Source organism: Triticum urartu, chromosome 7, assembly GCF_003073215.2.
Source record: "Triticum urartu cultivar G1812 chromosome 7, Tu2.1, whole genome shotgun sequence".
Taxonomy (NCBI): domain Eukaryota; kingdom Viridiplantae; phylum Streptophyta; class Magnoliopsida; order Poales; family Poaceae; genus Triticum; species Triticum urartu.
Window position 1 is genome coordinate 516,708,867 of NC_053028.1, and position 12,205 is coordinate 516,721,071.

Genomic DNA, 12,205 nt, shown 5'->3' on the forward strand with positions numbered 1-12,205 from the left:
AGAGTTTTTGAGCAAGTTGGATTGAAGACGACAATCCGACTGTCCGAGAGTCAGTTTGTGAGAGAGGCTTGGGCGTTTACACACTACTTGTCCGACTGCAGGAAGCATTTCATAGTGCAAGGCAGCAAGTCCCCGGGCCGACTTGTCGAGCCCGGTGCCAAGCGGCATGACAAAGAGTAACATACTTGTAGGCATAATTTTTATCATACAGACAAAAGAGGGCAGTCCCCGAGCTCGTCTCGGGGGGCCCAAAGTCTTGATACTTAAATACAAAAGGTAGCCTGGTACATACTGCATCAACTATAAAATCTTCGAAGGAGATTTGCATTCCATGACCGCTCTGTCTCCTTGCAAGAGTCGTCCCTCTTGCGTGCTCGGGGCTTCTGAGCGTCGATCAGGTAGTAGGAATCGTTGCCCAGTACTTTGCTGATGATGAAAGGGCCTTCCCAAGGCGCCGACAGCTTGTGCTGGCCGGCTGTTTGCTGGATCAGCCAGAGCACAAGGTCGCCTTCTTGGAAAGATCTTGGCTTGACCTTCCTGTTGTGGTATCGGCATAGGCTCTGCTAGTAGATGTTGGACCGGTTGAGTGCCAACAGCCAGCCCTCTTCCAGCAGATCAACGTCGTCTTGTCGTGCTTCTTCTGCTTCCTCCTTGGTGTACATGGTGACTCATGGGGAGTCAAACTCTATGTCCGTTGGGATGACGGCTTCGGCACCATAGACGGGGAAGAAGGGCGTGAAGCCAGTTGACTTGTTTGGAGTCGTGCGCAGACTCCAGAGAATGGCTGGCAGCTCGTCGAGCCAGCAGCCAGCCGAGCGTTCCAGAGGCTCGATCAACCGAGGCTTGATGCTGGACTGGATGAGGCCGTGTGCTCACTCCACTTGGCCGTTTGACTGCGGATGGGAGACGGATGCTAGGTCCAGTCGGATGCCCTGTGTTGCGCAGAAACGGGCCAAGGCGCCTTTGGCAAAATTTGTGCCGTTGTCGGTGATGATGCTGTGTGGTATGCCGTACCGAATTGTGATATCGGTGATGAAGGTCACGGCAGTCGGACCGTTCAGTTTCTTAATTGGCTTCACTTCCACCCACTTGGTGAACTTGTCCACTGCGACAAGTAGGTGAGTTAAACCACCTCGTGCTGTCTTGAATGGTCCCACCATGTCTAGACCCCAAACTGCGAAAGGCCAGGCAATGGGGATGGTCTTGAGCGCAGAAGCCAGCTGGTGCGGCTTGGAGCTGAACTTCTGGCACCCTTTGCATTTTTGGACCAACTCCTTGGCCTCTTCCAAGGCAGTCGGCCAGAAGAAACCATGCCGAAAGGCTTTGGTGATGAGTGCTCTTAAAGCCGCATGGTGGCCGCATTCGCCTTGATGGATGTCTTTGAGAATCGCCTGGCCTTGCTCTGGCTCTACGCAGCGCTGGTAGACACCAGTGACGCTGCGCCTGACCAGCTCTCTGTTGATTATGGTATAGGCTGCCGCCCGGCGTTGTACTTGCCGAGCTGAGGTCTCATCAGTTGGTAGCTCTTTGTTTACCAGGAATTTGAGGATGGGCTGGGCCCATGAGGGTGCTGCTATTTCTTTGACTACCAGAACTGCGACTTGGACGAGGGCGGCTGGGCTGGGAGGCGGCGGGCTGGAGTCAACAGCCGCTTGCTGGGTTGATGAAGTCCTCAGGCCGACTGGCGCGGTCCTTGAGCCGAGTTCTGGAATCTTTGAGTCCGCCACCACAGTCCCCGGGCCGGGCTCGACTGTGGCAGCTTTGGAGTCGCCCACCAAAGTCCCCGTTCCGTCTGCCGGAGCTCCGGAGTTGGATCCTCCGTCTTCGGGAGGAGCCGGCACAAAAATGGAGTATGATTCTGGTGAAGGCTTGACGGACGGCTTGAGAAGGCGTTGAAGGGCGACGCCAGATGGTATTGCTTGGCGGGTAGAGCCGATTCGTGTCAAGGCGTCTGCTTGGTCATTGTCGTTTCTTGGCACATGGAGGAACTCGCACCCTTCGAAATACCCGCTGAGTTGCTGCACGAGGAAACGATAGCTCGCCATGTTTGCGTCTTTCACGTCCCAGTCGCCAGATGACTGCTGGACCACTAAGTCCGAGTCGCCATAACACAAGATCCAGCGGATGCCAAGTTCTTTGGCAAGCCAGAGCCCGTGAATGAGCGCCTCGTACTCGGCAACGTTGTTGGAGGCGGCAAAATGGATTTGCAGTGCATATTTGAGCTTGTCGCCTTTGGGAGAGGTGAGGATGACGCCGGCTCCCAAGCCGGTGCGTATCTTGGAGCCGTCGAAGTGCATCCGCCAATGGGTGGAGTCAGGTGCTGGAGGCAGGCACTGGGTCTCAGCCCAGTCGACAAGGAAGTCGGCCAGTGCTTGTGATTTGATAGCGGTGCGGGGCTGGTAGTAGATGGTGTAAGGAGCCAACTCTATGGCCCACTTGGCCACTCGACGAGAGGCATCTCGGCTACCGATGATCTCGGCAAGTGGAGCCGTGCAGACCACTGTGACTGGATGCTCTTGAAAGTAAGGCTTCAATTTCTTGGCAGCAAAGTGCACGCCATAGCATATCTTCTGGTAGTGGGGGTAGTTCTGCTTGGAGGTCGACAGTACCTCGCTCAGGTAATATACTAGTCTCTGGACAGGTAGCGCCTTGCCTTCCTCCTTGCGCTCTACTACAATGACTGTGCTGACTACTCGGCTGGTGGCGGCGATGTACAGGAGCATAGGTTCCTTGGGAGTCGGAGCCGCCAGGATGGGTGGAGTAGTCAGCATCTTCTTCAACTGGTGGAAAGCTTTGTCCGCCTTATGGTTCCACTCGAAAAAAGTGGTCTTATTCATGAGTTGGTATAAGGGGAGGGCTTTTTCGCCCAGCCGACAGATGAATCGGCTGATGGATGCTAAGCAGCCGGTGAACTTCTGCACATCCAGTAGTCGGCTGGGTACCTCCATTCTCTCAATGGCCTTGATTTTTACTGGGTTGCATTCTATGCCGCGCTCAGAGACCAGGAAACCTAGCAGCTGGCCGGCTGGTACTCCGAAGACACACTTCTCGGGGTTGAGCTTGACCTGGAACCGGCGTAGGTTCTCAAAGGTCTCCTTGAGGTCTTCCAACAGTGTTCCCCGCTTTTCCGTCTTCACCACCACGTCATCTACGTAGACGTGGGCGTTCCTGCCGAGCTGCTTGAGGAGACACTTCTGCATGCAACGCTGAAAGGTGGCACCGGCATTTCTCAAGCCGAACATCATGGTGAGGTAGCAGAATGCTCCAAACGGCGTGATGAAGGCGGTCTTCAATCTATCAGCCGGGTTCAGCTTGATCTGGTGATATCCTGAGTATGGATCCAAGAAACTCAACAGCTCACATCCGGCTGTGGAGTCTATCACCTGATCGATTCTTGGTAGAGCAAATGGGTCCTTGGGGCAGGCCTTGTTGAGGCTCGTGTAGTCAATACACATTCGCCACTGCTTGTTCTTCTTTAGCACCAGGACTGGATTTGCCAGCCACTCCGGAAACAAAACTTCCATAATGAAGCCGGCTGCTAGGAGTTGGGCTATCTCTTCTCCGACGACTCTTCTCTTCTCTTCTGATAAGCGGCGCAGGGGCTGCCTGACCGGCTTTGCATCAGATCGGACATGTAACTTGTGCTCGGCGAAATCCGTCGGTACACCTGGCATGTCTTTGGGAGACCATGCGAAGATGTCCCGATTCTCACGGAGGAAATCGACGAGCTCGCCTTCCTATTTGCTGTCGAGGTTTGCACCTACGACGGCGTACCTCTCTGGGTGCTCCGGATCCAAGGGTATCTTCTTTGTCTCTTTGGCCGGCTTGAACGAACCTTCGGCTTCCGACTCCTTTGGGTCGGGCGATATCTCCGGCTGCTTGCCGGCCATCGCCACAACTCGTTCGAGGAGTCGCTTCTCGGCCGCGATTACCAGGGACTCGGCCAGCCGACTAGTCTCGGCCGCGGAAGCGGACGACTTCCGGTAGTCGCCGGCCACAGTCAGAATTCCCCTGGAACTGGGCATCTTCATCTTGAGGTAGGCGTAGTGGGGGACCGTCATGAACTTGGCCAAGGCGGGTCGGCCAAGCAACGCATGGTATGGGCTCTTAAGGTCCACCACCTCAAACCAAATAGGCTCTCTTCGGAAGTGATCTTTGTCCCCAAAGAGGACGTCGATCAGGATCTTGCCGATTGGTGAGCAGGAAAGCCCAGGAACAATGCCGTGGAACACAGTCCGGCTGTTCTGAAGCTGTCTTTGCTTGATTCCTAACTTCTCCATGGTGTCCTTGTACAGGATATTGATGCTGCTGCCCCCATCTATCAGAACTCGCGAGAAACGCGCGACCCGTTTGTCCGTGGCAAAGGTGGCGTCCAGGACCAAGGCGTAGGAGCCCGGACTCGGCATCATTTCTGGGTGGTCAGCCCTGCTCCAGCTGACGGGCCTCTCAGACCAGTGCATGAACGCTGGCGTCTTTGAGGCTACTGCGTTCACCTCTTGTCGCTGCAGCCTCCTGCTGCGTCGATCATCAGCCACACTGGTGAACACCACATAGGCTCCATGCTCTTCAAGGTATTCGTCTTGTACTACACCGACTGGCCTGACTGCCGGCTGCTGGGGCAGAGGCGGAGGCGGCTGCCCAGCTGGTGGGGGCGGCATGAGGCCGTCTCCCTTGGCGATCCTGGTGAGCCAGTGGCACTTCCGGGTGGTGTGATTTGACGGCTTCGCACCGCTGTGGAATTTGCAAGGTCCGTTCAAGGTCTGCTCATAGGAGAAGGCCGGCAACCAGTTCGGCTTGCCGCCTTTCTCTCGCTTGGGCGGAGGCTGCTCTTCTGGCTGCTGGGCTTCAACGGTCGCGACCTGCCGGCTGCTGGAAGCCGGCTGCGGGGCCTTGCACTTGTTGTCGCCCTGCTGTTGTCGCCGGCCGGCGTCTGCCGCCAGAGTTCTTGGAGCTTGAGGAGCTACTTTGCCAGTCATGCTGATTTGAATTTCCGCCTTCATGGAGGAGTCGGCCGTGGCGTACTTGTCCGCTATGACCAGCAGCTCGTCGAGGGTTTCTGTCTCATCACAGATGAGCTTGTGCTTGAGGAGGGTGCCTTCTCGGCACCCGGCTGTGAAGTACTCGATGGCCTGCACCTCGTGCACGCCCTCGCAGGAGTTCCGGAGCTCAGCCCAACACGTGAGGTAGTCGCGAGTCGACTCGTCAGGACCTTGCACGCACAAGGAGAGCTGACGAGGCTTGGGAGGACGCTTGTACGTGCTGGTGAAGTTGCAGACGAACGCTTCGGTGAAGTCGACCCAGCTGTTGATGCTGCGGGGCTTTAGGCTGTTCAGCCATGTCCGGGCCGTGCCCTGGAGCATGAGCGGAACGTACTTTACGGCGACACGCTTGTTGCCGTTTGCTATGCTGACAGCCGTGGAGTAATCGACTAGCCAGTCTTCCGGCTTCACGGAGCCGGTATACTTGGGCGTGTCTCTTGGGAGCATGAACCCTCTGGGAAAGGGCTCGTCCCGAATGTGGGGCCCGAAACAAGGCGGACCCAGCTCGTCTTCTTCTTCCAGCGCCAGGGACCGGTGAAGTCGGTCCATCCGGTGGCGGGCGTCGTTCTCTCCAACTCCCTCTCGGCGGCCAAGGCGGTCACCGAGAGTCGGATGGTCAACAGGCAGCGGGGAGACTCGCCTCTCCTTGCGGGGAGGGGGAGGTGGACAGTCGTCCCGTCATTCCACTGCTATTGGGCGGCCATCTCGGTCGCGCTCTATGGCTCTATGGTAATGCGAGTCCGACTGTGGCTGACAGCCGGCTCCTTGTCCTTTCTTCCTCGGGCGCCGCCAGTCGGCGTCCGAGACGTCGCGCCTTGATCTCGGTGCGGGTCGTTGTTTGGCCGCTGCGGCGCCTCCGTGCGGCAGCCGGCCTCGTTCTGCGCGGCGGCCGCGTCGAGGAGCCGCTGGACTCGCTCCATCATGAGGCAGCGTTCTTCGCCCTCGAAATTGTCCAGCTCATCCGCCGGTGCCTGGGTGGCTCGGATGTTCTCCGCCGGTGTAGCGTACACGGGGCGGCTAGCCCCAAACAGGCTGGCGATGGCTCTGTCGCGCTGCTGGACCGCGCCAAGGCGGCTGGGCCCTGCTGGGGCCGGCGAGCCGCCAATGGCACGATCCATCTCCCGCTGGTAAGCTTCTAACAGGCGTCTCATGCTGGCCAGCTTCTTTGCGCCTTCGACGAGCTGAAGGCGGCGCGCTTCTAACGTCTTTGTGTCAGCATCTTCCGGAATGGGCGCGACTAGGTCTTGCAGCGCCGCGCCGAGTGAGTCGGGCGCCCCTCCGCCAGGGAACTCGTCATGACTGATGACTAGCACCTCAATGACGGTGCTTCCGTCGCTCTCTGCGTGGGGGAGTGGTTCATCATAGACCACCACGTTCGTGGGGAATGCGTCGATCGACGCAGTGTCAGAGTCAGACCAGCATTGGGTCGGTGGAGCCTACGGACTCCAAGTCTACGGCAGGCTCACCGGAAACGTGGAGTTGATCGAGGAGGCCCGCGAGGAGGTTCTCGGGGCCGCTGCGCCTGCGTTGGACGTAGGTTCGTCGGAGAGGCGAACCTCGCCGACAAGTTCGGCCAAGGAGCTGGCTGTGCAGGCGATCTCAACGCCGCGCAGCGCGTCGATGCAAACTTCGCCTGGCGTGCCTGGCTGGCTGCGCTCGCCAGGGAGGAAAAGGGTTCCCGTCCAGAACAGATCTCCGGACGGCGGTGCACCAGGCCCCACGGTGGGCGCCAAATGTCAGGGGTTTGGAGCGACATATGCCAACGGATGGCTTATCATGGTGGGGGCGAGTAGAACATCGCCGGTGCCTGGAAACGGGATGATGCGAAGACATGCACGCCGGCGAATCTTACCTAGCTTCGGGGCTCTCCGGGGAGATAATACCCCTACTGCTGCTCTGCGGGGTCTCTGCATGATCACTATGGTCAAGTGTTTACACGGTTGCTCCTTGAGCTGTGTTTGATGGTAGAAGAGGGCAAGGCTAGCTCTCTCCTTCTATCTGGTATGGTATAGAACTACTGGGATCCAACCCTTTGCATGGGTGCCCTGGGGGTTTATATAGGCCTACCCCCTAGGGGTACAATGGTAATCCGTCTGGGCGCGGGCCCATCCGTCAGTGCCTCCGACCTCCGACTTCTCCGCCGACTGCTTGGGCCCACCGACTGGTCTGGTACGGAGCCGCCAGGCCGCGTCCGCCACGGGCGGGTCTTGCCGGCTACCGATTACTGTAGCCGTGCTTCTGATGATGCAGGCTTGGTCAAGGGGTCGTGGCAACAGCCCCGCCTCCTGGCGGGCGATCACTGTGGTCACTCCCCATCTCATCTTGATTAATGGCGCGTGGGCCCCGGGGGAGGGCTCTGCCGACTCCCCCGGGCCAACTCCCGACGGGTTTGACTGGCGGTTCTCCCGCCGTCTCCCGAGGTCTTGCTGACTGGTGGGCCCTGCTGCCTCCGGCCGTACAGACAAGCCGTCGTGGGCGCAGGACTTGGTACTGTGGTGCTGATGTCAGGGCCGGCCGGGCAACAGTGCCACGCCACACGGAGATCTTCCCGGGTACGGTGTGCTGTGGCCATGCCTGCCCTTGGTAAGGGGCAGAGTGGGTTTCACTGTAGCCACGCCTCTGCCCCATCCCCCTCGATGGGGTCATGGTTCGTCGGAGTCGCCGGCCGACTCCCCAAAGCCGGCTTCTCTGGAAGTCGTCCCTGGGACTCGGCTGTGAGCGGGCAGTCGGCTGCCCCGCCATCGACTCCTCAGGAGACGGCTCTTCGCCCTAGGGTCTTGAGGGGCGCAGCCTGCCCGATGTCTTGAAAGGTTATGGGACTCGGGTTGGCCTACCCGTGGCCCATTACTTCGACAAGCAGAGAACAGTAGCCAGTTTATTTTTTATCAACATGCTTGCATTTATTCATATATCTGGTGTATTTATTCATATTTCATGTGTACCAATGTTTAGTGTTCTCCTGCGGAGGAGTAGGGGTCGGGCTGGGATGGATAGCGCCCGGGAGAAGCCCCTCCAGTGATTTCGTGGGTTGCAATTCGGCCAACTAGCTGGCCAAGCAGGAGCAGGGGGTATGGGGACGCCCTCCGCACCGACATGGTCAGCATCCTCTCCTCCATCCCCTCTTTATATGTGCTTTCTTAGATGTGTTGCTTACTCACTGCAGTCAGTTTAGTCGAATAGTAAAGAACTTGTAGCTGGAGTATAATATGAAAAATTCATGTTGCTCCAGTTTTGCATCAAATGAATCTTGTGGGCGAGAAAATGTCATGCTGCTCTAGTAGATGATGCAACAATTTGAATATAAGCAATCTGCAGGAACATGAATTACTTTATCTCTTTACCCCTACTTTTCTACATACATGATTTATAAACTTGCTTACCATTGTTTCACTAATTATTGCTCATGCCCTGCTCCCCTGTTTGTTGTAGGCAGCAAGATGTCCGTGCAACTGAGATTGCAAACCTAAAACAGTGTAAATCTCTCTCTTGGTGATGCAAGGGCACACTACCTTTCAAATGCCAAGAATGAACTTGGGGTTGTTTCTGCCCAAAGTATAGCCGGTAGGCTTTATGTTGCTACTGAACTTGGAATTGTCGAGTTCGCATCAGTTGATTTCAGTATTTGGCCTAGGATTTTGAGTTGGGAGTGAATTTGTTGCTAATGCTAGAAAATGGAATGTAAGTAATTCATTGAGTATATGGTTATTAGAAAGAAATCACATGTGCAGGCTACTTGAGGCTAGTAGCAGTATCACGAAAATCTTGTGTGGCATAAGATTTGACCTAGTGCTCTTTATGTCTTTCGCTTCCGGATAATCTGGTATGCTTTAAGATGCTCATCTGCTATTCACTTTCTCTCTGTCTCTCCCCCTTGATTCCCTCAAATTTTTTAGTCTACTTTACAAACGAGAAGCAATTTGTTTTACCCAAATATTTCCAAAGAAACCGTTGCTGATATTTTCTAAGCAACCTCCCTTTCTTCGGTTAAGAGGTTATATTTTTTTACGAGAAGCTATTTATAGATTGCACCCTATATTGGTCATTGGTCCTATATGTTGCAGTTGTTTATATAGTTCATCTTTACATTTGACTCCACAATTGACAATATACGCAGTTCTTTCCGTACCAAGAACTGAAGCACCAAAGGCTCTAAATGAATCAACTAAAAAAATTCCTTTTGTGTACTACCATTTACTGAATTCTCAATAACATTTCTCTATGCATCTCTAGTATGCGACACAGAGAAATCTATATACTGTAATAAATTCTATTTCTATAAGTTTCAACTCTCAAGTTGATTGTGGAGCATGCTTTGCTAATGTGGTCCAACCTGGCATTTGGTGAACTCTCAAGTTGATTGTGGAGTATATGTTTGAGTAATGCAAGTTTGGGTACTCCTCTCTCATCCTGACATTCTCAATGCAAGTCTTCCATCTTGTCTATTCCCACATGGCACAAGCCTATTTTATCCGGTTTGAATTCTTACTCCACTTTACGCTACAGTTTGAATTGATCAAGCTCTCTTTACAAACTGGATGCATATCTTGTGCAAGAGTACCTGCTACTGATTCAGAGGCCGAGGAGGAAGATGGAGCTGCACTTGAAGATCCGGAGGCAAGAGGAGGAAGAAGATGGTGCAACACTTGATCCGGAGATGGAGGATGAAAAAAATGAGGCATCCATCACTGGCGCGGACAAGGAGACGGAAGCGGAGTCGTTGCTGCGAGTTCTGAAGGTGTGAGCTCGAAGGCAGAGGATGAATTGGAGCCACGGAGAAGGAGCTGGTGAGGGAGTCCTGGATTAGGGGGTGTCCGGATAGCCGGACTATACCTTCGGCCGGACTCCTGGACTATGAAGATACAAGATTGAAGACTTCGTCCCGTGTCCGGAAGGGACTTTCCTTGGCGTGGAAGGCAAGCTTGGCGATACGGATATGTAGATCTCCTACCATTGTAATCGACTCTATGTAACCCTAGCCCTCTCCGGTGTCTATATAAACCGGAGGGTTTTAGTCCGTAGAAAAAGACAATCATACCATAGGCTAGCTTCTAGGGTTTAGCCTCTCTGATCTCATGGTAGATCCACTCTTGTACTACCCATATCATCAATATCAATCAAGCAGGACGTAGGGTTTTACCTCCATCAAGAGGGCCCGAACCTGGGTAAAACATTGTGTCCCCTGCCTCCTGTTACCATCCGCCTAGATGCATAGTTCGGGACCCCCTACCCGAGATCCGCCGGTTTTGACACCGACATTGGTGCTTTCACTGAGAGTTCCTCTGTGTCGTCGCCATCAGGAAGGATGCCTCATCCCGTCTTTAAAGACGGCACCGTTGCTAAGGGAGCTTTGGTTGTCGGCCAAACTCTCCGGCTAGGTGGTTTCCTTATGACCGCCTGTTCGGCTGCTGCGCCGACGATGACCTCTCGGGTCATCGAAAGCAATCTTCACGTCAGCTCGGAATTCGCCGAGCAGCTAGACCAATGGAGCTCTCTTCCCTAAACGAGCTGTTGGATCGCATCGCCGCCCTGGGAGTCGCTACGGATTACGACCGGATTGGGCCTAAACCCGATCTAAGAGAGATTAACTCTCCCCAGGTCACCCATCACGTTGCCGTGGTAGAGGGACAGTGCGGCGACCCTTCATCTATCTTAAGGACTAGCTATGTCCGGATTCCTGATCCCTCCAAGCCGGATACCCGCGGAGGGCAGGACATCACTCAAGACCTGAACTTAAAGTCAGGCGACGGGCTAGATTCATTGGACAACATCCAAGAATCCAAACTTCCGAGTTCGGAAACTCCTTGGCCCCTGGGTCTCAGATTGGGTGAGGTTTCGGATTTGATTCCACCCACCCACCCGTACATAAGCGATCTATCCCAAATTAGGCAAGAGCCCGAAGAAACAGTACATCATTACTGGGCCATATTCCTCCTGGTTATGAACAGGATAAAGGACTGCCGCGAGGAAGACGCAATTTCATTCTTCTGCAATAATTGCACGGACAAGGGAATCCTCAACGCCATAAGTCGCCGTGATATTACACGCTTCGCTGACTTGGCGTCCATAGTACGAAAGTGTTGTGCGATGGAAAGTGCCTGGAAAACCGAAATAAAATTTTGGGACAATCCGGCCCTAAATACAAACCCAGTCCAAAATAAAAGGGTGCATCATCGCCAGACACCCGGGTTCAATACCAAAAAGCAAAAGCCCTCTACAGGGCACGGAACCGTACTAGAAGGATGGCTTAATGGACCCTGTAAAATTCACAGTGCAGAGGGCGCCACACCAACTCACAGCCTTAGAGCATGTTGGATACTCCGGCAGGTGGCAAAAATTGGCGAAGATCTTCTAATTCCAGAAGCCACAGAAAGCCACCCCAGAGAAACCAGTACGGTATTAACAGTCTTCGAGACTTTCGCATCAAATAATATGCGAAAAAGAACACTCCGCAGCCTTGCCGAAGTCTACCAAGTAGCAACAATAAACCCATGGAGTGACACAGCTATTACTTTTAACGCCAGTGATGAACCTAAATTCCGAACAGCCCAAGCACCAGCCACATTGGTCCTCAGTCCAATAGTGGACGGCTTTCGTCTTACCAAGGTACTCATGGATGGCGGTAGTGGATTGAACCTCATTTATGAGGTAACCCTTCAAAAAATGGAAATAGACTGGAACCGCATCAAGCGAAGCAGCACGACCTTTAGAGGAATAATCCCCAGTCGGGAAGCGCGCTGTACAGGAAAAATCACACTAGATGTGGTGTTCGGCACGCCGGATAATTACAGGTCCAAAGAGGTCACGTTCCAGGTGGCCCCGTTCAGTAGCAGATATCACGCTCTGCTAGGGCGGGAAGCATTTACAGTCTTCCAAGCAATACCCCATTACGGGTACATGAAGCTCAAGATGCCCGGGCCTAACGGAATCATCACTCCCGCTACTGATCCGGACATAGCAATCCGCGCCGAAAATAAGACAGCCGCACTGGCCCTCGAGGCGCTATCCGAAGCCCTAGCGGCTGAGGAACTGAGTGCGCTGCGCTCCATGGTGAATAAGGACGATGTGATACTCGATAAAAGATCCAAGTCCACCTCCTTTAAACCGGCGGACAAAATAGTCAAATTCCAGGTCCATCCAACGGACCCCAATAAAACAGCTTCCATCGG